The 26910-nt window shown below is 45.3% G+C and overlaps 1 long non-coding RNA gene across 1 annotated transcript in view; it reads right to left on the reverse strand.

Moving 5' to 3' along the window:
* The window catches only part of LOC308476841, a 61416-nt gene that overhangs the window by 32345 nt on the left and 2161 nt on the right, over positions 1-26910 (reverse strand). Inside the window, exon 3 of the long non-coding RNA XR_013986126.1 lies at positions 2509-2625. This is a non-coding gene — a long non-coding RNA (uncharacterized lncRNA). The remainder of the gene's footprint in view (positions 1-2508; positions 2626-26910) is intronic.

Below are 26910 nucleotides of genomic sequence, written 5' to 3' on the forward strand. Positions count from 1 at the left end.
GGGGAGCAGCTATTGCTTCTTTATCCCAGATTCCCAGGTGTGCAACCTGATATCTATAGCACCTGGGAGGGACTTCAGACTGCAATCTCCATCTTGGAACTATCTGTAAGTTGACTTCATGACAACATCAGCCTAATTTTTGTACTCCCCACCCCCACCCCACTTCTCGCCCCCCCTCGCTGCTATCTTGCCTGATAAAGAGTGCTGGATAACTCAAAAGCTTGTCACACTTCTGTGACATTTTGGTTGGTCCCAACAAAGTTATTTTGGTTGTTAAACAATGTTGCAGTTAAAGGGTAATGATAGTTATACAGTATATACAAAAACTTACACAATTAGACGAATCAAGTGCTCAGAATGAAGGAAAAGCACAAGATGGAAGTAATACAAGATGGACAGGTGGGAGTGGGTTGAGAATGACAACATCAAGATTAAAACAGAACTAAAGGTGAAACAGAAGAATGAAGCACCGATAAAAAAAGGCAGTAGAAAGGAAAAGGAACTAGTAATAAATAAAAATGCACATGTAAAATCTGTGTACTGTTCTTCAGATTCTTTGGGGTAAAACATTTTGCTGAGAAAAAAAGAGTTGTAGAAAACAAATAAACTATCTCACAAGCACTATGAAGCCCCCGTCACTTAGTACAACATAGCCAGGGGACAAGTGGACTACACTTTCATCATCCATGACAATCAACCAAACTGGCTGGGCCTGATGCAAGGCCACAGGCTCCTCATCCCTTTAGTATAACATATTCTACACTGGAAGAATTGGCTTCCTATGGTGGGTGAGTTTTAAGCATTCCACCACAGCCAAGATGCTGTTCTGCAGACAGAAGATGATGAAAATTTCAGCAGCTGGGATTACTGAGATCACCCATCAACATGGTGCAGATTAATCCTTACCTTAAACACAACCTTTAACTTTCTCCTGTACAGATGAATGGTAGTCAACCATCCAGTGGGGACCACTAAAGTGTTATAAAAAAGGTAAAGGTAAAGGGACCCCTGACCATTAGGTCCAGTCGCGGACAACTCTGGGGTTGTGGCGCTCATCTCGCTTTACTGGCTGAGGGAACCGGTGTACAGCTTCCAGGTCATGTGGCCAGCATGACTGAGCCATTTCTGGCGAACCAGAGCAGCACACGGAAACACCGTTTACCTTCCCACCGGAGCCGTACCTATTTATCTACTTGCACTTTGATGTGCTTTCAAACTGCTAGGTTGGCAGGAGCAGGGACCAAGCAATGGGAGCTCACCCTCTCACGGGGATTTGAACCACCGACCTTCTGATCGGCAAGCCCTAGGCTCTGTGGTTTAACCCACAGTGCAACCCACGCTATACAAGTGTTATACAGTGGTACCTCAGGTTACATATGCTTCAGGTTACATACGCTTCAGGTTTAGACTCCGCTAACCCAGAAATATTACCTTGGGTTAAGAACTTTGCTTCAGGATGAGAAAAGAAATTGTGCAGCAGTGGCGGCAGGAGGCCCCATTAGCTAAAGTGGTGCTTCAGGTTAAGAACAGACCTCCAGAACGAATTAAGTTCTTAACCCGAAGTACCACTGTACTTGAAAATAATACAGTGGAAGGTGAAATCTGCTTTGACATTGGCTTCCCAGGTCCCACTTTCAGGGATCCCACACGGCAATCCAAATTCACCCCCAGGTCTCCTTGCAAAATACAAATCTTCCTCTGACACATAATACCCTAATCTGTCTAATTTACAGGCATTTTGCTAGTCCTATAAACATAAGGCTGAATCAAAACATCAGACCTAACTTTCCACCCTCATTAGCAAGCTATGAAGGTGGGCTCTCACTTTCATTGATTCTTCGATGGGAGGAGGGATAAAGAACAGGGACCAAGTTTGCGATTGTGCCAGCAACAGAGGGAAAGAAAAAAGTGCAGTAGGAAATATGCCCCCACTTCTCAGTGATTTGCAGTTTTCTTCTACAGAAGTGAATGCCAAACTTTTGCTCCTCTGGGAAAAGTACTGCATTTGGGGACACTGTTGCAGCGGGATCAGACTCCTGGCCCCTCCAAACCATAGGTCATAGGTCTTCTACTGAGAGGGAACCTGCCTGGGGGCACAGTCTATCTCTCTGTGAACACAAAACAAGGGAAAAGAAGAGTATATTTCATTAAAGACAGACTGCCTAGGAACCCAAGAATGAAATGGGAATGGATAGCTAGCTCAGGAAATTGAAAACAACTTTTAGTAAAAACTTCCTATCCCTCAAAACACTTAGTCTTTTATCAAAGATCCTTCTTTTTCTGACAGCAAAGTGTAAGGTTTTGGCAGAGCACAGCTGCACTCCAGGATAATGCAAAAGACAGGCGTGGTGGCTACGAGGTTCACAGCTAATGGACCAGAGTCGTTTTCAATTACTCTCAGCATTGTTTGCAAAGAAAAGCCAGGGACAAGGAACGCTGCTAATGTCATCTGGGAGCCACATCGTTTCCAGCATTCCTGGACGCAGTCTTAAAATCCATTCACTGTACCTTCAAAGATCATCCTGGGTGTTATAAGCCATGAGGGAGCGCTTGTTCATCTCTGTCTTCAGTTCTGATCCTGGACTTGCTTCTGTGCACAATAACACCTGGACCCTCCCTGCAGTGCTAAAGTAAAAGAGAGGCCTAAGCATTTTAACATTGCACACTTTATTTACATTTTCAGTGGTGACATTATTTTTATGATTACAAAACCAGTGTGGTTATAGCCGGATGAAAATTGGTTTACAACGTTGTGCCTCCATCCTCCCACGCTGTCACTATCACATATGACAGCTCTGAATTTTCAGAGAAAGGCAGCCTAGAGAGCTGAACAAGCACATTATATGCAGCAAGGAGTGGGAAACCATATATTAGAGCAGGAAGGTACTGCAGGTGGGCAAAGCGTTGTTGGTAGAAGTCATATCAGGTTGGAAAGAAAGATGAAGCATCTAGTAGGCATGAAAGATCACACGAGATCAGAATTAAGGACATAGCAAAGGAAGCAAATGGAAGCGTGGGCAGTCAGGAGTGGTCATACTATATGGGATGTTATTAGCATGGCATATAAGGTTTCACGAGGTTTTGACAGGTATTTGAGTTTATGTAATCCACCCTGGGACCTTAGGGTAAAGGGTAGGTAATATCCTTGGAAAAAGATCCATACAACCCAACATTTCTGAGGTCATTTCTGAGAATACAATAGCCGTCTGCAGCACCTTTGGACAGATATACGTCTTCCTTATTTTTGTCCACCCATAACCAGGTTCCGCACCAGCTCCATCCCTGCATTCTGATCTGGTAGATTCTAACCTTGCTCTTATTCAGTCAGCGGGATACTTCCAGACTCTGCTTCTGCTCTGTCTGCCCTGGCTCTGCCTTCCAGCCCTGTCTCGAGGGCTATTGTTTTTCAAAACAAAAGTCTGCAGTCCCAGATAAGTGAACATATCTAATAATTGCTCATAACATTCTGGTGATGCCCGTCTCCTTCCTCAGAACAGGTCTCAAGCCAAATCGTTCTGAAGTTGAAATTTAAGACACAACCTGGCCTAATGGCTGGATTTCCAAAAGATAAAAACACAATTCTGACAACCCTTTGAATAAGCAGCGTTGCCATTTGGGCCAGGACATGGGAATCTGCTATCTGTGGACAATGCTGAGTGGCACCGGGGTGAAGCTCTGCAATTAATCTTGTGCTTGGATGCTTCTCAGGGCAGTCTAAGATGAATACTACTCTTCCATTTTTCAGTTCCATGCTAACAGGTGATTATCTCCTGTGGTCATCTTCTTGAAGGAAAAGAGTTTGAATTACTTGGATTCCTCTTCTCTTGAGTTTGGAGCTGAAGAAGGCAGTGATTGATACTGACGAGTGGACTGATGTGGCTGCATTTTTTGACCCAAGGACCAAACCTTCACACAACAGGCTGGTCATTGTTTCGTATTAGAAACATGCTAACATGCTAACAATCAAAAAGATACCAACAAATCTATAGGATATATATCACATTCAAAATGCAAGTTTACACTTCACTTTCAAATGTCAAATTGAAGAAATCACTGGCAACAAAACTAGAAAATTCAGTGAGTTTCGAACATTTGTGGATACTTGTTTCAGCTGCAGTTTCAGCCAAAGTATTAAACCCTATCCTTTCTTCATCCCTCTAGGCTCTGGCCACATATCTTCCCTGTAAGTGGTTGGGTCAGTTGCTTCTAGAAATGTCAGGCTGGAGATGGGCAGCAGAGCCTTCCAGTAAGAGATTTCTTGCCGTCTGCATGGAGACGTCCACTGAAGTCGTTCCAGCTTACAGCTGCTAGCAGGGGATAAGGTAGCAGCTGCTTCTGCTGCTTAGATGTCTCATATTGAGCACACAGCTCTTATTGTATCAGCCTTCTCTGCATCTTTGTGTCGGCAATGTGATGTAAATCTTTCAGTGGCAGGGGTTAACCTATTTTATCAGAGTGAACTAGAAAGAAAGAAAAAGGAGACCCACCATATGCGAGATGTCCTCCAATTTTTAATTTTTTACAGTTGCTGTGATGAATTAGAATTTCAGAGAAAGATCAAGGCAATATGTGGATCCTTTTATTTGACTCTAGGGTAGTTCCTGCCCTAGTATGTTATTTTGGAACTTTTACTACTATTTACTACCATTACTGGTTATAATTACCACCACATTTATAGCCTGCCTTTCCTCCAAGCAACTCAAGATAGGGAACATCAGGGTTATTCAATGTTCTCACAACAACTTTGTAAAGTAGGCTAGCCTTCAAAACAATGACTTACCAAGGCTCAATGGGGATTACCCAGTTGCCAGTCACTGAGATATATGCTAGTGGCATTTTGTATGTACCAAACTGTTTCCAAAATCACTCACCAATTAAACATGATCAAGATTTGAATATTGGTAAAGCAGACTAATCATGAATAGTACATAGAGAAAAGAAGCAGAAACAAGGAAGGAAGGAAACAATAAGGAGAAAAAAATTAAGAACTAACAAGAAGCATGGAAAAGTAGAAGAACAAAAAAGTCAACCAAGCTTGATCAGAAGTGCAAGGGGTTACCAGCAGTGCAAACTGTCCAACCAGAAAATGAAAGAATGAGTTAATGAATGTTGAAGTGCTTTTAAAAAAAGAGTTTTAAAACATTCAGCAGTTTTTTTGTGTTGAAGGGGGAAATGTTAGCATACCTTTAAAAAGAAGTTGGAAAAATGAAGGCACTAAGAAGGCAAATGTACGGAGGAATACAAGAATGGCTCTACTTCAAGTTAAGGGGTCTAATCCAACTCTAGTCATGCACAAGGAACTTTGTACTACAACTAGTGGCCCTGAACTGGGATGTGCCTTTCCATCTGCACCGTAATACATATCCAGCAAAAGCAGCATGAGAGGCATCCCACAAAACATGCACACAGTAAAACCAAAGGTGCATCTCTGAATCTGCATTACTTGTGCACACAGAAGCTTGCATCTGTATATGCTGGATTTAAAAAAACTGGTTTTCATGTAATTTTGTTTTTCAGGCTCCCCTAGAACTGCTGGGAGAATTTCAGTGTCCATTCACCCTAAAGAATAGCAGGGAGAACACCTCTCCCACCCCCACAGCCTCATGAAGAAATTCATGTGCAACTGTGGGTCCAGTTATTACAAGTAATGGACTTGGCCACAGCTCCTTCCAGTCTTCCTGTCTCAGCTCATTGCTTCCTTCAACCACCAGTATGAACTAATAGTATAGTTTAATTCTGTATCAACTGAGTGAAAATTCTACATGAGAATATTTGGGAACACTCTCTTCCTTCACTCCACCCTCCATTTTGTCACTCATAAATAAGTAGTGAAATTGTAATGTAGCCAAATCTGATTCACTTCATGGTGTTATGATACTAGCCCATTCACAATGTGATCCTAAATTGTTTGAGATCATGCAGTGAAGATACGCCACAACACTCTGTAACAGGATAAGGGTTTGGATTGTAGAAAATGAATATGTATTTAGATGTCTGTTCTCATTTTTTGTTACACTGATCCCTCACTGCCATCAGCTACCTCATTTTCATCCTTCTTGAATATGTTCCAATCCAGGTCAACCTTTGTTTCACCCCTGCCCAATATGCTGAAGGAGATCAGGCCTGATCTCCTTCAGCATATTGGGCAGGGGTGAAACAGTTGTACACCTATAGGCATTGATTTCACCAGCAAATGCCTATAGGTGTACAACATGTCCTGCATTTGCCAGGAGGACAGTGTGATCTGTGATTGCTGACTAAGCTATTGCTTCTTAAAATTGATCTTCTACAACATATAAGAGAGAAACCCTTGTTTGTTTTACAGCATAATCCAGAACTTGTCTTCTCAAAAGTAAGTCCTACTAAATTTAGTAGGGTTTACTCCCAGTTAAATGGGGTTAGGATTGCAGCACTAGATAGTCTTTTCACTTCCATAGATATGACTAAGTATGGGCTATGTGATTATTGTGTTCTTGTTGGGGAAAGACAATAAAGTTATTGTTTACCTTCCTGACCAATGTGTCCTCTAAACCTACCAAAACATAATGTAAAAAATAATTTAAACCGTTTTCTAGGACAAGGAAAATGTGTGGTTCTCCCCATTCCAACTACAATAGAAACTCTCATATAAAAATCCATCACTAGTTTGGATGTTGGAAACCCAGGATGTGAACTTCTCTACAGAGCCTCAGCTTAAATGAATTTACAGGGCTACTGTGAAATTAAGTCAAAACAACCTCTGTAATTGAATGAAAGATGGAGTTCAAATATGGCATATATGGAAAAATGGCACCCAGTGCTGTGATAAGTTAGTGACACTGTCAAACAATTTTTTACCATAATTCCACTTGGTCCATTATAATACTGTGATTTAAATGTGCCAAGGGATTGGGAACCTCTTTCTATGCTAAGGATTGCCTGCACACATAGATTCCTTCCTTCCTTTTGCTTTTATCTAAGCATAATTGTGAGTCTGTATGTTAGCACAAGTGTCTTGAAATATTTGGAGTGCATGGGCTGGAGTGGAATGAAATATCATGCCTTTCAGCAGGGCCATATGGAGAGAAAATAGCAAAGGATCTGATAGCAGGTTCCTTTCAAGATGTACAGGAATAGCAGCACACATCTCCATGGGATCATATGGATGAAATTCCTTGGGCCTTGAAACCTGTTGAGAGTCTTCAAATTCTTCTGTATACAGGAAGGATCTTTTTGATATAAAAAAAATTACTAGATCTCTATATTGTTGGATACATTTTGGTGTGCTTTTTCCTGAGTAAATCTTCTGGTAAATCTGTAATGTGCAGCCCATGCACTTTTGGTTACAGAACATTTTTAGTTTTCCAAGGGTTAGGAGAGAGGGGGGTGCAATATGCAGCAGCCAATCGGCATAAAGCAGGGAGGGCACTGAGGCTCAGTGGTTAACTTCCCAAGAGTCTCTTCTCCACCTTATGCTTTTGTGATTGTGCTTTGGATTAAACCTTCCCCCACAATTCTGAAATATCCCTGGCCCTGAATAGATGCCCCCAAAAAAGTTCTCGGTCACTACTACCACAAGGCCTTTGGGTGCCACTCAGAATGGAAACTTTTAAAATCATGTAGATAATAAATGGAACCATGATTTTGGTGAAATGTTGGAGCCAGATAATGTGGGAACCAATATATCAATATACCTTTTAAAAAATGTAATGTACTTGCACAATCAGTACCACCCAAACTAATTGTTAATCTACATTTTACGGTGGGACTATGCATTTCCTAAGACTACTGCCAAGAAGTAAATGCATTTGGGGTTTTTTAGATTATAAATTACCGAATTCCTGTGAAACCCAAAAGAGAATTGCTAGTTATGATATCAGTTAAGGCTCAATTAAGATTAATAACAGTATAGATTATGAGAAGATACGCCAAGACTCGGTATGGTAAAGGGACTGATGACTGATGGGGGAGGGGAAAAAAACTTTCCTTTCTTTCCTTATGTGATTAAACAAGAATCCCCCTCCCCTCACAAGTCAGAAATGTCGTTTTAAGGACTTAAGCTGTGGATTTAAGGCTGTGTGGAGATAAACTTTCGAACCAAAGCATGTTTTAAGAACAGCGTGGAATGTATAAGGGCTTTGGAATGACGCAGTTAAAAATGCCATCGCCATATTGGGAAGTTCTGTCGGAGGACTTAAGTCTGGGAGGAGAAATAGAGAAACAGAGCTGTTTTTATATTGTGAGTGAAACTCCTCAGAGGGACTTAAGAACGACAGTTCTGTAATTAATGATGGAAAGAGCGATGTTATCTATGAAGGCGATGATATATGGAAACCATCTCGATTTGAGGATTGGAAGAACGGAAAAATTCACACAGGATTATTATTGGTGTTTATCGGCTTAAGGAGACTATCAGAAGAGATCATAAAGAAAAAAGAGAAAATATATGAACAAGATGTGATGTGGAAACAGCAAGATAAGACTGGATAGAATTATGAACTCTGTTTGGACTGATTTGGACATTAAAGCAGTAGCAAGAAGATGATCAGAATCCCCCTTCGGATCTTGAAATATGGGTCCCCTCAACAACAAAATTTAAAATTCGGCTTTGTAATTCGGAATTTATGTGATGTGATTTAATTTGATTTGATTGGCCGGTTAATAAAAAAATTAAAAAAAAAAAAAACAATTAAGATTAATAACAGTTTCATTACTCTATAGATATAATCTGGCTAAAGTTAAATACTTTTGAGTCTTACCAATTTTGTTGGCAAGGAGAGGTCTGCATGCTCATCCACACTACAGTGTAAGTCAATTAATGCAAACATCAGTGTAGTAGTAACCTATTTTCTCAGCACGCAAAGGAGGAATCTAGGCTATTGCAAAATCATTGTTTAAAAATGCTGGATCTGACTAGAGGACCATCTGCTACAGAAAAGCTACCTGGGGAGTGTTAATGGTATCCTGGCCTTCAGCTTTACCAATAGGTAAAGGTAAAGGTACCCCTGCCCGTACGGGCCAGTCTTGACAGACTCTAGGGTTGTGCGCTCATCTCACTCTAGAGGCCGGGAGCCAGCGCTGTCCGCAGACACTTTACCAATACTACTGCCTTATTAGTTTTAGCTAAATATACAAATTTAAGGTTTGGTTGTTTTAAGCCCTATAAACAATTTTGGACTAAGATTACCTACCATCTTGCGTCTTCTGCTGATGTTTAAAACCTTTCAAGGAAACCCTGCTGGTTGTTCCATGACCAGCAGATAATAATGGGGAAGCAGGCTTTCTCAGTGACAGTACTGACCCTCTGGAGGGACCATCCTCCCTTAAGAAGACACTAATGACCTTTAGATTCCTGTCAAAAACTTGACTCAAGCCTGACTCTTTAATGTTTAATTTTGTACATTGCTGAGTTTTATTCTGTGGTACACTGATATGTTTGGTTTTTATCTTATTTTTATCTAGTTTCATTATGGAGCGTTGTTGAATTTCAGTTGCATTTTATGTAAACTGCCTAAATATTTTTTATTATATTAAGCAGTACACTTTTTTTTAACAAATAAGTAGGTAAATAATACAGTGGTACCTCGGGTTAAGTACTTAATTCGTTCCGGAGGTCCGTTTTTAACCTGAAACTGTTCTTAACCTGAAGCACCACTTTAGCTAATGGGGCCTCCTCCTGCTTCTGCGCCACCGGAGCACGATTTTTGTTCTCACCCTGAAGCAAAGTTCTTAACCTGAGGTAATATTTCTGGGTTAGCGGAGTCTGTAACCTGAAGCGTATGTAACCTGAAGCGTATGTAACCCGAGGTACCACTGTATGCTGCTATGAGAAAGAGCAGCACTTGAGTTGTGACTGAGCCCTTTTTCTGCTAGTGGCTCCTGCATTGCAGGAGGAATATTTTAAAAGACCCAACTACTAGGGCAGGATAGATCCCAACAACAGAAACAACCCTCCACTGGGAGGAGTGGTGCTAGTTCTGTGGGGCAAACCCACATGTTTAGCCTCCCCCCCCCCCATATGGATAGTTTAAACCTTACTCCACACTTATAAGAACTACTCAGGGGGAGGAACCTCAGGCCCAGGGCCCAAATATGTCCCTCCGGGACTTTCTGTTTGGAACTCAACATTCTCCCCAGCACCACTTCTCTCCCCACGGACCACATCCTGGCCTCCTTTAATGCTTTTACATGAATTTTGCATTCATAATTTTATTTGCCTGTTACTGAACAACTGAGGCTGGGAGTCCATAAGTCACAACAAGGTATATTGTTTTATTCCTAGCCATGAACCGGGACAGCATACATATATGAAGTGTCCAAATGAATCCTAGGTGTTTGACAATCATTCTTGCAGAATGTGTCAATATTGCTGGTGTTTCAATTTTTTAAAATTAATTTATTGTTGTTAGAACTGTTATTAAATAAATGGCTGTATTTTGGGTGAATGTATCAATACTGCTGTTTGTTTTTAAAAGAATATCTTATTGCCGTTGTGATTGTTATTAAAGAAATGGCTGACTAAAAGAGATGTGCCCAGGGTGAATGACATAAATTTTACATTTTCACTTTTTGATCTTGCGTAGGTAAAACATGAGAGAGCCAAAACCTGAACCTGCTGGAGTAGGAATCCAAAAGTAACCATCAAATACAGATTCTTACCAGACTCTTGCAGATGGATTTATGCTCTTTGATATATTTACGGAGCTGGTCAATGAACAAAGGCAACCTTTTTTAAGCAACCCCAGACTTTGCAGAGCTGATTTTGGGATTGCTTGGGAACAAAACTCCTGTCTGGCCTATAGAATCTATCTTGCACAGGCAGATGGAATGCCTACAGCTTCTTTTAGCTGTTATTAATGTTCAAGGAAACGTGGTTGGAAGAGTTCCATTATCTGAACCAAAAGAAAGGCTTGGAAAACCTCATGAGAAGCAGCAGACAAGCCTTGGGTCTATAGCTTCCTCATCACAGCTGTGGTTCAGAACACGTTTGAGATTCTCAAACTTTTCAGCCACTGCCTGCCAAACATAAAGACCTCAAATCATTCCCAGTTGCATGCATAAAAATAAATAGTGTTTTTCATTCAGGCAGTGCCAATGCAATATGAGTTACTGAATGAGAGCCATCATGCGCAAATACTGCATTCAATCTGGTTGTTGAATGTTGTTCATGCTATGTTGTCTGTGAAACTCACACTGTAACATTCACCGTCACACTGCTTTATGGCTAGTTGTTTTGTGGAGTGCCGTGGTTTACAGAATTACAATTAACTACACATGGCTAAAGCTAAAAGTGTTTTAGGAAACTGTTTTGTGGAAGCCCAGTAGAGATGTCGAGAAACACAATCTCAGCATTTCTACTTCTTCACCTGTAATTTTGAGCAAATTGAGTTTCTAGGCCTATGAGGTTGACAGCCTCTTGGGAATGACATTCCAGACGTTGATGCGAAATGTTCCCTCATGGTTAACATTACAGCTCAACATCCTATATCAAACACTTTCAATGCCATTTTACATGTGTTTCCACATATTTCAGGATAAGTGAGCTTGTGTGTTTTTTTGTTTAATAACATATGCTGGAGCAAAATTAGCTGTGGGAAGAAATGTTTAGTAAAACCTCAGTTTGGATCCATGCCACCGGTGTGTGCCGTGAAACCAGGCCTTAAGCAATACAGTAGGAAACGTCTGTAGGTTTGGAGAGCATTGTCAGAGATGTCTCTCTATACTTTATGAACATCTTAGAAACAAACTTCCTGGCTGATGGAACTCTCTTCCTCCATTTAGGAGGCACGCAATCCCATCTCCTATCTGTTTCCAGTGGAACAGAATACAGTAGATAATAATCCCTTTTGGTTTAAAGACATTTGTGTAACCTAGAAAGAAAGGAGCTTATAGTTCCAGTTGGGGAACACAATGTAAAAGAGAGGAACCCTGTTGTAACTGAAGCGTCTTAAAAGCCCCTTTGAGCTAACTGGGTGGTGCCTAAACTCTGAAGGGTCATTGTGCTGGCAAGACTAGAAAAGAAAAAGTAAAAAGGAAACAGGAACTGTGTGGGTGAGTACATTATGGGCTCGTCCACACTTCTCCTTATCCTGTGCCCAGAAACAGTTTCCCAATTGTCCCTTGCTTTCCCCAGGAAAAACCTCTCTTTAACAGAATTAGAACAAACATCAATTCATGGAAAGCCTGTGTAATGGGTTTAGGGGTTGCTCGTGCGTAGGTTGCCGCCACTCCTGGCTAGGTTACCTGGTTAACCCTTTCTGACTGAACAGCCTCCAGCATCGTGACTGTCTCAGTCGCTGGCAGAATCCATCAGTGGGCGTTTCTTAAACCTTTTCCAGCATAAAAGTTGTTTGACGCCAAGTCTCCTCCTACTCTCCCTGCGCGGAAGTCTTCTGCGCAGGGAGGGTGTGGGCAGCGGAGTACCCATACTCTCTCCGCTGGTCTCCAGTGAAGAGTCTTGGAGCCTCCTCCCCGATTCCCCCACCTGCCCCCCTTCTCCACTGGTGTTACGCTGATTTCCTTCCCCAGCAGATGGGCTGCCTCTCTCCCTACTGGGACCCTCTCCTGCATCCCTTTGGAGCCTTCCCTCCGCCTCTAGCTCCGATGGCAGTTCCCTGACATCCACCTCCCCCACAGGACCCCCTCCGCCCCCGGCCCGGCCTTCAGATCCAACCTCGTCCCTTTCCTCGGCCGACGATGCGAGGAAGCCCCTGAAGGAGCTGTCGCTCTCCTCTGAGGATTCAAAACCCACTTCCCACCCGTTCCGATATCTTGCCGCGGGATGGGCCTCCCAGTCTGATTCTTCTCCCTCTGACATTTCCCCTCCTTCCTCTTCGGAGGCAGGAAAACCCACAAATTCCTCCTCGTCGTCTGTGGTTCCAAATTCTTCCTCCCAGAATCTCGCTAGTGGCTTTGGTTTGTCTGGGAACAGGCTGTGGAATTCTTCCACTAGATACCCATCATTGACTGCCTCAGCGGGGACCCAAGTGTTTTCTGACTCGGGTTCTCCTTCCCAAGCCACTAAGTACTCCACCTGGCGGCCTCGCCACCTAGAATCGAGTATTTCCGTGGCTTGATGGTGGAGTTCCCTCTCCTCTACCTGCGGGTGGGCAGTGACTCCTCCCTCCCGCCCCGGGAATTTCCGCCCCTCCCTGTACGGTGAGAGTAGGGACCTATGGAACACCGGATGTATCTTCATGCTGTCAGGCAACTTGAGCTTGAATGCCACAGGGTTCACCTGCTGTGTTACCTCAAAGGGTCCCAGCCGCCTTGGCTGCAACTTCTTGCACCCTCCCTTTAGGGGCAACCCTTGGGTTGACAACCACACTCGGTCTCCCACCCGTATGGCATCCCCCTCCCGACGGTGCTTGTCTGCCTGCCTCTTATAAACTTCCTTGGCCCGCTCCAAGTTCATCTTGAGTTGCTGGTGCAATGCCTCCATTTCTTCCACAAACTGCTCGGCCGCAGGTACACTCCACCCTTCCTCCCCCCTCCCCGGGAAGGCCCTGGGGTGACACCCATAATTGGCCATGAACGGGCTCATGCCCGTGGACACATGTTCAGCGTTATTGTACGCAAATTCAGCCAGCGCTAGTTTCTCTACCCAATCGTTCTGTCTCTCGCTGACGTAGCAGCGTAGGTATTGCTGGAGTATACTGTTCGCTCTTTCTGCTTGCCCGTTGGTTTCCGGGTGTCGCGCCGTCGAGAAACCCACCTCTACCTGCAGCAAGCTCATGAGCTTCCTCCAGAATCGTGAAGTAAATTGTTTTCCGCGATCTGAGATGACCCTCGAGGGCGCCCCATGCAACCTGAAGATGTGATCCACAAACAACTTGGCTGTCTCCTCTGCCGCCACGGCATGTGAGCAAGCTATGAAATGGCACATTTTCGTCAGTAGATCGACTACTACCATGACTGCTGTCTTTCCCCTGGACTTGGGCAAATCTGTCATAAAATCAATGGACACCACTTCCCAGGGTCTTCCCGGCGTGGGTAAGGGTTCCAGTAGCCCTGCGGGGGCAGCCCTCTCCCCCTTTGCCCTTTGGCAGCGGTCGCACCCCCGTACATATTCCCGTACATCCTCCCTCACCCTTGGCCACCAGAACTGCCTGGTGACGAGCAGCATGGTTTTGTGCTGTCCAAAGTGCCCAGCTGTGGGGTTGTCGTGGAGTTGTTTGAGTACCTTCCCCCTCAGGGTCTCCCCCGGTACATACAGCGCCCCCTTATAGTACAGCACCCCTTCTTTTTCCTCAAAACCCCCATGGTTTTCTCTTCCGTCTCGGAGTTCCCTGATTTTACTTTGGGCGAACATGTCGTTTCTAGTAAGCCCGACCAGTTCTCGTTTCCCAACCAAGGCTCCCCCACACACCCATTGGTCCTCGGGGATCACGTGTCGTATCTCCGGCGGTCCCTCCCCTTCCATGTACTCTGGCTTCCTGGAGAGAGCATCTGCTCTTACGTTTTCCTCTCCCGGCACATATCGGATCTTGAAGGAAAACTTGGAGAACTCCTGTGCCCATCTAATCTGTCTCTGGTTGAGTACTCGTGCGGTCCTCCAGTATTCCAAGTTCTTGTGATCAGTACAAACCTGGATCTTGTGCTGCGCCCCTATTAACAGATGTCTCCATCGGCGAAACGCCACATAGATCGCCAACAGTTTGCGGTCATACACCGTATAGTTTTGCTCCGACTTGCTCAGCTTCCTCGAGAAAAAGGCACACGGCTTCCATTCCTGCTTGCTCCTCCCTGGCTGCAAAAGTACCGCCCCAATGGCTCTGTCGGACGCGTCGGTCTCTAGCCTCATGGGTTTCTCCAGATCCACGTGTAGGAGCTGCTCTTCCGAAGCGAATGCCTTCTTCAGTCTTTCAAAGGATTGCTGGGCACTTTCTGTCCAGGCGAACTTCCTTTTGCTACTGAGACAATCTGTGATGGGTGCCGTTAAGTGGGCGAAGTTCTTGATGAACTTCCTGTAGAAGTTGCTGAACCCTAGGAACCTCTGCACATCCTTCCGGGTTTTGGGGGCTTTCCATTCCAGCACTGCCTGCACCTTGCTTGGGTCCATAGCCAGTCCCTTGTCTGACAACTTGTACCCCAGAAACTCGACCTCTCTGAAGTGAAATTGGCATTTTTCCAGCTTGACCCACAACTGGTGCTTCTGCAGCCTCTCTAGCACTTCCCTGACGTCTCTGACATGTTGCTTCTCATTGTTTGAATAGATTAAGACATCGTCCAAGAAGGCTACGCAGTTCTTGTACAGCAGGGGACCCAACACGTGGTGCATGAATGCTTGAAAGCAGGCGGAGCCCGATTGTAATCCAAATGGCATGACTAAGTACTCAAAAGCCCCCAGGGGGGGTGAACATGGTGGTTTTCCATTCGTCCCCCTCCCTTACCCTGATCAAATTGTACGCTCCCCTGAGGTCCAGCTTGGTAAAATATTTCCCCTGCCACACCCGTGTTAAAATGCCGTCAATCCTGGGCATTGGGAAGGTCATGGGTTCTGATACCAAATTTAACGCCCTATAATCTACGACTAATCTGGGCTGGTTAGTCCCCTTTTTGTCCACAAAGAACACCGGACTGCCTCCCACCGCCTTTGATTCCCTTATGAACCCCCTCTTCAGGTTCTTGTCAATAAACTGCCATAACTCCTGCATCTCCCGGTCCGACATGGCATACAGCTTACCCACCGGCAGCTGAGCCCCTGGGATTAAGTTGATTTGGCAGTCAAAGGGCCTATGGGGGGTAGTCTGTCCGCCTCCTTCTTGCTGAAGACTTCCTTTAGGTCAGCGTATGGTGGTGGCACCTCTCCCTTTGTTTCCACCGCCAGCCCAGCCACCCTAGCCACTGTCATTCTGGGGGTTTCCTCCCCCAGACAGTGTTCCAAACAGTAAGCTGACCCAAAGGTGACTGACCGCTGATGCCATGACACTACTGGATCATGCAGTGCCAGCCAGCTCATTCCCAGTATTATTGGGGGTCCTGCCAGTTTGGCCACGTGAAAGGCAATGGTCTCCGTGTGCCTGGAAACCCTCATTCACATTGGCGGGGTCTGGTGTGTCACTTCCCCTCCCAGAAGTTCCCTGCCATCGATGGTGGTCACTTGCAAGGGAAAATCCAGGGGTAGCAAGTGTATTTGGTGCTCCAAAGCGAAGTCCCTGCTAAAGAAATTGCAGGAGCTGCCCGAATCCAGCAGCCCCTCAACCTTGACTGGGTGCCCATTCGGGAGTTCTAGCACCACTGCTATGGCTATCGCTGCCCTGGGGGGTTCAGGCTGGGGCACTTCTATTGGTTGCTGGCCTGGCTGCTGGCCCCTTTGGTTGGCAGCCAGGCACTGTCGTTTCCCTGCGCCTGCCCTTCGTCCCCCTTCTCCTCACAGCCAGCAGCCCCCACCATCCCTTGCCAGGCCTTTCTTTGAGGGCAGACCCTTGCAAAATGTCCTGGCCGTTGGCAGAGGGAACACTTCTTGGTGGTTTTCCACTCCTTCCCCTCCCTCTTGCGACCTTCACTGGAGTTTGAAACCTCTCTCTCGCGCGCGCCACCTATTTAGAATCATAGAATCATAGAGTTGGAAGAGACCACAAGGGCCATCGAGTCCAACCCCCTGCCAAGCAGGAAACACCATCAGAGCACTCCTGACATATGGTTGTCAAGCCTCTGCTTAAAGACCTCCAAAGAAGGAGACTCCACCACACTCCTTGGCAGCAAATTCCACTGTCGAACAGCTCTTACTGTCAGGAAGTTCTTCCTAATGTTTAGGTGGAATCTTCTTTCTTGTAGTTTGGATCCATTGCTCCGTGTCCGCTTCTCTGGAGCAGCAGAAAACAACCTTTCTCCCTCCTCTATGTGACATCCTTTTATATATTTGAACATGGCTATCATATCACCCCTTAACCTCCTCTTCTCCAGGCTAAACATGCCCAGCTCCCTTAGCCGTTCCTCATAAGGCATCGTTTCCAGGCCTTTGACCATTTTGGTTGTCCTCCTCTGGACACGTTCCAGTTTGTCAGTGTCCTTCTTGAACTGTGGTGCCCAGAACTGGACACAATACTCCAGGTGAGGTCTGACCAGAGCAGAATACAGTGGCACTATTACTTCCCTTGATCTAGACGCTATACTCCTATTGATGCAGCCCAGAATTGCATTGGCTTTTTTAGCTGCCGCGTCACACTGTTGGCTCATGTCAAGTTTGTGGTCAACCAAGACTCCTAGATCCTTTTCACATGTACTGCTCTCAAGCCAGGTGTCACCCATCTTGTATTTGTGCCTCTCATTTTTTTTGCCCAAGTGCAATACTTTACATTTCTCCCTGTTAAAATTCATCTTGTTTGTTTTGGCCCAGTTCTCTAATCTGTCAAGGTCGTTTTGAAGTGTGATCCTGTCCTCTGGGGTGTTAGCCACCCCTCCCAGTTTGGTGTCATCTGCAAATTTGATCAGGATGCCCTTGAGTCCATCATCCAAGTCGTTGATAAAGATGTTGAATAAGACCGGGCCCAAGACAAAACCCTGTGGCACCCCACTAGTCACTCTTCTCCAGGATGAAGAGGAACCATTGATGAGCACCCTTTGGGTTCGGTCAGTCAGCCAGTTACAAATCCACTGAATGGTAGCATAATCAAGACCGCATTTTACCAGCTTCTTTACAAGAATATCATGGGGCACCTTGTCAAATGCCTTGCTGAAATCAAGGTAGGCTACATCCACTGCGTTCCCTTCATCTACCAGGCTTGTAATTCTGTCAAAAAACGAGATCAGGTTAGTCTGACATGACATTTTTCAGAAATCCATGCTGACTATTGGTGATCACAGCATTCCTTTCTAGGTGCTCACAGACTGTTTGCTTAATGATCTGCTCCAGAATCTTCCCTGGTATTGATGTCAGACTGACTGGGCGATAATTATTTGGGTCCTCTCTTTTCCCCTTTTTGAAAATAGGGACAACATTTGCCCTCCTCCAGTCTGCCGGGACTTCGCCTGTTCTCCAGGAATTCTCAAAGATGACTGCCAGTGGTTCTGAGATCACATCTGCCAGTTCTTTTAATACTCTTGGATGCAGTTCATCTGGCCCTGGAGACTTGAATACATCTAAACTAGCCAAGTATTCTTGTACTATCTCCTTAGTTATTCTGGGCTGTGTTTCCTCTGCTGAATCATTTGCTCCAAATTCTTCAGGTCGGGCATTGTTTTCTTTATCGGAGAAGACTGAGGCAAAGAAGGCATTGAGGAGTTCAGCCCTTTCTGTGTCCCCTGTTTGCATTTCACCATCTTCTCCTCCCCCCCCCGACCCCACTGTTTCTTTGTTCTTCCTTTTGCTACAAACATACCCATAAAAGCCTTTTTTGTTGCTTTTAACCTCTCTAGCAAGCCTGAGTTCATTCTGTGCTTTAGCTTTTCTGACTTTGTGTCTACACGTGCTGGCTATTTGTCTGAATTCCTCTTTGGTGGTTTCCCCCCTTTTCCATTTTTTGTACACATCCTTTTTTAATCTTAACTCAGTTAAAAGTTCTTTAGATAGCCACCCTGGCTTCTTTAGGCACCTTCCATGTTTCCGTCTCATTGGTATTGCCTGACGTTGTGCTTTTACTATCTCCCTCTTAACAAACTCCCAGCCATCATGAACTCCCTTTCCTTTTAGTATTACTGTCCATGGGATCTCACCCAGCACTTCCCTAAGTTTTATGAAGTCGACTTTCTTAAAGTCAAGAAATTGAGTCCTAGTATGCTTGGCTGCTCCTTTCCGCTGTATAGTAAACTTCAGAAGAGCATGATCACTCGCGCCTAATGATCCTTCTACTTCTACCCCACTAACCAGGTCATCAACATTGGTTAGGACCAGATCTAAAATGGCTGTTCCTCTTGTTGCTTCTCCCACTTTCTGGACAATGAAGTTGTCTGCAAGGCCAGTGAGGAATCTGTTTGACCTTATGCTCTTGGCTGAGTTTGACATCCAACAAATATCCGGGTAATTGAAGTCCCCCATTACTACTATCTCCCTTCCTTTTGCATGCTTGGCCATCTGTTCCAGGAAGGCATCATCTATGTCCTCCGTTTGGCTTGGGGATCTATAGTAAACTCCCACAATGAGGTCACTGTTATTCTTCTCTCCCTTAATTTTGACCCAAATGCTTTCAATTTGGCTTTGAGGTTCTAAATCTTGGATCTCTTCACAGGTATACACATCCCTGACATATAACGCCACTCCTCCTCCTTTCTTGTCTGGTCTGTTTCTCTGAAATAGATTGTATCCCCCCATTATTACACTCCAATCATGGGACTTATCCCACCAGGTTTCAGTGATGCCTATTATGTCATATTTAGTTTGCTGTACCAAGAGCTCAAGCTCATCTTGTTTATTTCCCATGCTTTGCGCATTAGCGTACAGACATTGAAGTCCATTAATCATTCCCCCATGTCTCTTATTTAAGGATTTTTTCCTCCCACCACTAGGTCTGCGTGCTGTTTGCTCCATTTGGTCTATGACATTTGGATGATCATCTTCATCAATTGATAGACTCCTACCTTCAGGAGCACTGTCTCCCTCCCCCACATCAGTCAGTTTAAAGCCCTCCTGATGAGGTTTCTGAGATTTTTGGCAAAAACATTTCTCCCAACCGTTGTGAGGTGCAGCCCATCGCTTGCCAGAAGTCCATCTTCAAGAAACTGCAGTCTGTGATCTAAGAATCCAAACTGTTCCTGTTTACACCATTTGCGAAGCCATCTGTTCACTTCCACTATTTTTCCCTCTCTCCCTGGGCCACGTCGTTCAACTGGGAGGACAGATGAGATGACAATTTGTGCATTTAATTGCTTCAATTTCCTGCCCAGAGCCTCGTAGTCTCTTTTGATCTTCTGGAGGCTATTGCTTGCAGTGTCATTGGTTCCCACATGAACCAAGAGGAAGGGGTATTTGTCAGTGGGTTTTATGATTCCTTGCAGTCGTTCAGTTACATCTTGGATCTTAGCCCCGGGGAGACAGCACACTTCCCGAGACATCTTGTCAAGCCCACAGATCACTGCTTCTGTTCCCCTCAGTAAGGAATCCCCTATCACCACTACACGCCTCCTCTTAGGTTTGGTCGGGGTTCTTCCGTGAGCTGTCCGTTCCAAGGTCGCCTGCACATTCCCTGAGGACTGACTTTGTTGCTCGTCTTCATATACCTGATCGACTGTAATGAGGGAGAGATCCTCAAATGGAGTCTGCACTTCGTCTTCCATGCTAGGGGAGAGGACCTCAAAGCGATTGTGTATTTCTAAACAATCAGAGCGAACCCTGGGCCTCCTACTTCTTTGAGTCACGTTTCTCCATATATCTGGCTCCTGTGTTGGTGAACTAGCCTCCTTCTCAGGGGAGTCCCCTGTCTCCTCCTTGGTGGAGACGGTGTGCTCTGTTGCTTCCAAGAAGAGCTCCAGCTCTCTAATTCTTTGGAGCGTAGCTACACGTTCCTCCAGTTGCTGGACTTTGTCTTTTAAGAGGGCAATCAACATGCAGTTGCTGCAGGTAAAGCTGCCCAACCTTTGGCAAGATGGCAAACATTGCGCAGGAATTTCCATTGGCTCAGCCTCCTGGGAAAGCTGTCTTGGTATTTCAGGAATGCGGTAGTCATGGCAACGTTCCCCTCTCACTTCGCGTTTCTCCTGAGCCCGCGCTTCCTGCCTCACTCCAATCGCAAGCACAGCCTTGGTCAGCTGATCCATCGACTGCGGGCGGGGCGCACGGGACAGCTCGTCCTTCACCGTTGGGGACAACCCCTCCTCAAACAACATTTGAATAGGTTCAGAGTCCAGATCCCACCCGAGACGGTGGACCAACATTGCAAAGCGCGACCAGTAGTCTCTAACTGACTGGCTCCCCTGCTTGCACCCCATCAGTTCTCGCCGAGTCACACTTTGCTGGGCGTCACTGGAATACATCGCATCCATCGCCTGAAAGAATTTCTTAAGGTCCTTCAAGGCATGATTTTGCGTTGCCATAAGGGGCCTAATCCATTCCCTTGCCCCATCCTCCAGATGCCCCACAACATAGGCCACCCGTTGCTCCTCGTTAGCAAAGTCATCATGCTGCAGTTCCAAAGCGTACTCTATTTCCGTTTGGAACGCATTGTAGTCCTGGGGTTTCCCCCCAAACTTGTGTACCAGCCCCGGTACCTTCCTTGCGATGGGGGTGGGTCTGACCTGAGCATCCTGAGCTCGTCCAGCCGCGCCGTCAGGAGAGCTACATGCTGTTCCAAATCTCGGTTTCTCTCTACCAGACCTTGCACTGCAGCTGCTTGCTCCGTCTCTCCGGCTCCTCCGGTCTGGCTCATGGTGCTGCCTCTCTGGAGCTACGCACAAGCAACGTCAAGGTCTGACGGATTGCTGTAATGGGTTTAGGGGTTGCTCGTGCGTAGGTTGCCGCCACTCCTGGCTAGGTTACCTGGTTAACCCTTTCTGACTGAACAGCCTCCAGCATCGTGACTGTCTCAGTCGCTGGCAGAATCCGTCAGTGGGCGTTTCTTAAACCTTTTCCAGCATAAAAGTTGTTTGACACCAAGTCTCCTCCTACTCTCCCTGCGCGGAAGTCTTCTGCGCAGGGAGGGTGTGGGCAGCGGAGTACCCGTACTCTCTCCGCTGGTCTCCAGCGAAGAGTCTTGGAGCCTCCTCCCCGATTCCCCCACCTGCCCCCCTTCTCCACTGGTGTTACGCTGATTTCCTTCCCCAGCAGATGGGCTGCCTCTCTCCCTACTGGGACCCTCTCCTGCATCCCTTTGGAGCCTTCCCTCCGCCTCTAGCTCCGATGGCAGTTCCCTGACAGCCTGGGACTGACGTTTGCTCCAATTCAGTGGTAAAGATCAGATTTTCCTGGGGGGAAGCGGCAAGACGAATGGAAATCTGGATGAGCCCTATATGGAGCAGTGCATGGAACCAGTTCTTCCAGCCATTGGAGTGGCCTAGAAAACTAAAGACAGAGACAAGGTCTTTCAAAAAGCATGTGCTTGTCTACCATCCTGCCAAAAACCAAGCATGGTGTGGGGAATGTATATTAACATCTGAGAAAGGTCACTGAAATTAAAGAGAAGTCATGTAAATGGCTGTAACATATTTTTTATTTTGTGTGTGGTGTTTGTGGTCATTCTTAGCCTGTTTGTTTGTTTGTTTGTTTGTTTGTTTGCTTGTTTGTTTGCTTGTTTGCTTGAACATGTTCACTCACCACAATAATAATAAATTTTATTTATATCCCGCCCTCCCCAGCCGAAGCCGGGCTCAGGGCGGCTAACAACAATCAAGTAATCAAACAATCAAATAATCCAACATTCTAAAAACATTTCATTATAAAAATTAATTAAAATCAAATTAATGGCAACCGTTAAGCAAAATTCTGTGCAGGTTGCCAGAGGAGGGAGTCAGGCTGCGCCCTGACCAAAGGCCTGGTGGAACAACTCTGTCTTGCAGGCCCTGCAGAAAAATGTCAGGTCCCGCAGGGCCCTAGTTTCTTGTGACAGAGCGTTCCACCAGATTGGAGCCGCAGCCGAGAAAGCCCTGGCTCTAGTTGAGGCCAGCCTAACCTCTCTGAGGCCTGGGACCTTCAGGATGTTTTTATTTGCAGACTGTAGGTTCCTCTGTGGGGCATACCAGGAGAGGCGGTCCCGTAGGTACGAGGGTCCTAGGCCGTATAGGGCTTTAAAGGTTAAAACCAGCACCTTAAACCTGATCCTGTACTCCACCGGGAGCCAGTGCAGCTGGTATAGTACCGGATGAATGTGATCTCGCAGCGAAGACCCCATAAGGAGTCTCGCCGCGGCATTCTGCACCCGCTGGAGTTTCTGGGTCAGTCTCAAGGGCAGCCCCACGTAGAGTGAGTTACAATAATCCAGTCTGGAGGTGACCGTCGCGTGGATCACAGTGGCTAGGTCAGGGCGAGAGAGATAAGGGGCCAACTGCTTAGCTTGGTGGAGATGAAAAAAATGCCGCCTTTGTTATAGCTGTAATCTGCGCCTCCATAGAGAGGGAGGTATCGAAGATTACACCCAAACTCTTAACGGACGGTGCTGGCACTAATTGCACCCCCCCAAGAGATGTGAGTTGCCCCCTCAATCCCATATCGTTCCGTCCCAGCCAGAGGACCTCTGTCTTCGAAGGATTTAACTTCAACTGGCTCCCACGTAACCATCCAGCCACAGCTTCCAAACATCTGGTCAGTGTGTCTGGGGCCGAGTCAGGATGGCCACCCATCAACAGATAGAGTTGGGTGTCATCGGCATACTGGTGGCAACCCAGCCCAAAACTCCGGACAAGCTGGGCGAGGGGGTGCATAAAGATGTTAAAAAGCATCGGGGAGAGTATCGCACCCTGAGGCACTCCACACACCAAGGAGTGGCGCGATGACAATTCCCCCCCAAGCGCCACCCTCTGTCCCCGACCAGAGGGGACAGGGAAGTCCATAATTGTATTATGAAAAAGGCTTTCCAATGCTGGAATGCCTTTGTTATCAATGTGTGTGTGTGTGTGTGTGTGTGTGAGAGAGAGAGAGAGAGAGAGAGAGAGAGAGAGAATTGTCATTGTTAATAAAGTAAATATCAGTGACTGTACTTTTCTGCATTTCAGTCCCTTCTGACCTCTGTATACAGTCCTCCCCAAACCATCCCATGACCATGTACATATGTACCTGCAATTCAAAATAACATTTCATGCATCTGTTGAAGTGCACTGTAACCCATAAAAGCTTATGCCATACTAAATGTGTTAGTATTTAAAGTGCCCCCAAACTCTTTGTTGTTTTTGCTGCAAGAGATTAACATGGCTACCCCTCTGGATACTTTTTTTGTCTTTCTTTTTAAACCAAACCAGTTTTAACGTAAGGTTAAAAACTTTTTCCCTGCCCACCCAATTGCGCCAATCTTTTCCCAAACCAAAACCTTGTGCTACAGTAAATAGCAGCTGTCTGCAAGGTTGCACAGTAGCTATCTTCTGCACCTGACACCTGAATATACACAGAAGCTAATGTGCACAAGTCTGTGGGCTGACCAGGCGCAAAGGCCAGCCACAGTTTTGTGAAACAAATGTGCAATGGAAAAGACTCTTCTAAAGATTCTGAACTCCTGAGGATACTCTCTGATTTATTATCTCCAGAAAGTTCATAGATGAGAGAAAAGGTTGTGATGGAGAAATCCATACCTTTTTGTACAAATCCTTCCCCTATATTCCTCAGACACACAGCATATTCTCTCTATACTGCTATGAGTTTGAAGGGGAAGAAGTAGGCTATATGTGAGACCCTTCTAACTCCTAGATCCAGCAAGTGTTAAAATATAAGCCTGGCTAGGTTCCTGTGTTGAAGTGATTGCCTGGGTGATTTACTTTTGTAGGGTGCTGGTGGTAGCACACCAAGCTCAGAACAGAAGTTCCTGACAAATGTTCCCTGATGAGGGGGAGCCCAATCAATGTAACACTAAATGCCAATGTCTTCTGTTTGTGTATCCTGATTATTATTATTATTATTATTATTATTATTATCATAATTTATTAAATGTGCAAACTGGAAGGCTTGCTCTATAGACCAAAGTTTAGATCAGTGGGTTAATCACAGTGTTATGCTTCTCTCCACCATCATCATCCACCAAGCCAGGATCATGAGTTTGAAGCCTTTTTTCTGTCGTCTTCAAGGGCCTTTATCTGCAGAGTTTTAAAAAAATATTCCCTCTGCCACACTGAGCTGCAACTTTTAAGAACATAAGACAAGTTTGGGTAGACCAGTAAATTGCCTCAAAGCCACCTATTCTGGCTTATTATTACATCATAACAGGAGAGTATGCAGCCATAACTACTAGGTGGCTGGCTGCATGTGGTATATTCCAGGTGTACATATGAATGCATGTGCCTGCATGAGCACACACTCGCACATGCATGTGTGACTGTTCTTCATGCAGGAGTCACCCCAACAGTCTCCAGATTTCCAGAGCTGACAGTAATTAACTAGCAAATGTGCCCCCACCCCACTCCAGCAGCATATGTTTTCACTTCAGAAATATTTCTTGACATCTGTATCCAATTGAAGAAGTGAGCAATACAGAATTGAATAAAGGGAAGTGGACATGGGGCATATATCCCTGACTTTCCTCTGCCTATCCACTCTCAGTCTACTCAATGACCCCTTGCACAAAAATGGTGGGGGAAAAGTCAGGGCTTCATTTCAGTCATTCCAAGCTGCATGCCAGGAGAAAAGTGCCAGTTGTTGGCATTTGTCTGACTCAAAAGACAATGGAGTGTGTCTCCAGGGACAAAGTCAAACTGCTGTGTTATCAGCACCAAAGTTCCCCCCTCAGGACACAAGCCAAGGCAGTGTGTATGGAGGTCCCAGGTTCCCCAGTCAAAAATACTTTCCTCTCGGCCTCACTGAGGTGCTCCAAAGGAAAGCAGACAAATACATTTGGCACCAGTTGGCTGCAGCAACTGCTGAAAGGCAGAGTACAAGGCACCATCTAACCATTGGAAGGACTCCACTCTGGATTTGTGTAGGGCTTACTCTCTAGCCTTTTCTTCTCCGGAAGATACCATGCAAGACAGCAGAGGTTTAGGGTCAGTGTTTTCCTTGTCCTAGATGGGCTACTTTCTCAGGCTGATGATGAGCCTTATCTGCCCCTCACTTCCCTCTACATCACATGAAACAAACTAATTAAAGGCTTCTTTGAGCCCCACTGGGGTCATCGACAGAGGTCTTACCACTGCATCATTGTATGATTTGCTGCTTCGGCCTTGCCATCAGTTAACCTCTGCTGGGGGTTAGACGTTTTCCTGCATCTGTGCTATGTGATTGGATCGTTCAGTCATTCATGTTGCAGCAGAATCACCTGCCCTCTAAGGAAACATGCCAGTCCAATGACTCATGCAGAAGCTCAAGGGGCCAGGCTCCCCTGAGGTTGGGCGCTCTAATTTTTAGACACTCTAAAAGTAATTCTTTTTAGTTATGAGCATGGTGTGCCACAAGCAGAGGTGGTGGAGAAATTTGACTTAATTCACATTTTAAAATGAGCCTATCTAATTCACACAATGAACAAACTGAAACACAGCCACACTTTGAAATCTGCGCTTCTCCAAATTTTGCAATGTAATTCTACAGGCAAGTAAATGTGTACCCAAAAGTATATACTAGGGGAAAGTGTGTAAATAAATGAAAACATTCGCAAAAATAATTGTGTATCTTATTATGGTATATAATAAGATTTGTATTTGGGAAAATGGTTTGCAAACATGCATGTCTTATCCAAAATTCCACAGAAAACTGTATATATTTGAAATAATTTGCACTGAAATGCTGATTAATTTTCATGAGGACTTTAAAAAAAATCTCAAACTGATGTGGAAATGTGGAGAACAGAATTTAAGACTGGGGAACTGAGAAACTGAGAGAAACCAAGATCCCCCGCCCCACCCTTGCTAGCCACATGCTATTCCTTGTGCCTCATAATTGCAGGGTAAATCTGGCACAGATTTATTTAAGGAAACTATAATACTTTGACTACTTTTTATAATTTTAGATTATACTTACATTACATTTGCTTTTCTTTATGGCAGCAACTTTGCCCACAGATCATTGATTCTAAGATCTCCTTTTAGCTAAGAGCAAGTTCACACATTCATATTTATCATTCAGTGAGTGCCACCACATATCACACACTACAGGCAAAGCTATCTTAACAGTGAAGACTACCTTAAACATGGAGCTTTCTAATGGAGGTAGCTTCTACATTCAGCTGAAATCATCAAAGGAATAGTCATGGAGGCTGTAGTCCTCTAGACACTTTCCCTGAAGTAAGCCCCACGCATCTTAATGGGCTTACAAATTCTGAGCAAATGTGCATAGGAATAAACTGTAGACATCCATAAGACTGAGTTGTAAGATACGCATGCATTTGTAAATTAGTCCAAATGAGGGAATCCTAGCAATAAAAGGCAGGA

This window comes from Podarcis pityusensis (genome assembly GCF_964106645.2).
Source record: "Podarcis pityusensis genome assembly, chromosome: 5".
Classification (NCBI taxonomy): domain Eukaryota; kingdom Metazoa; phylum Chordata; class Lepidosauria; order Squamata; family Lacertidae; genus Podarcis; species Podarcis pityusensis.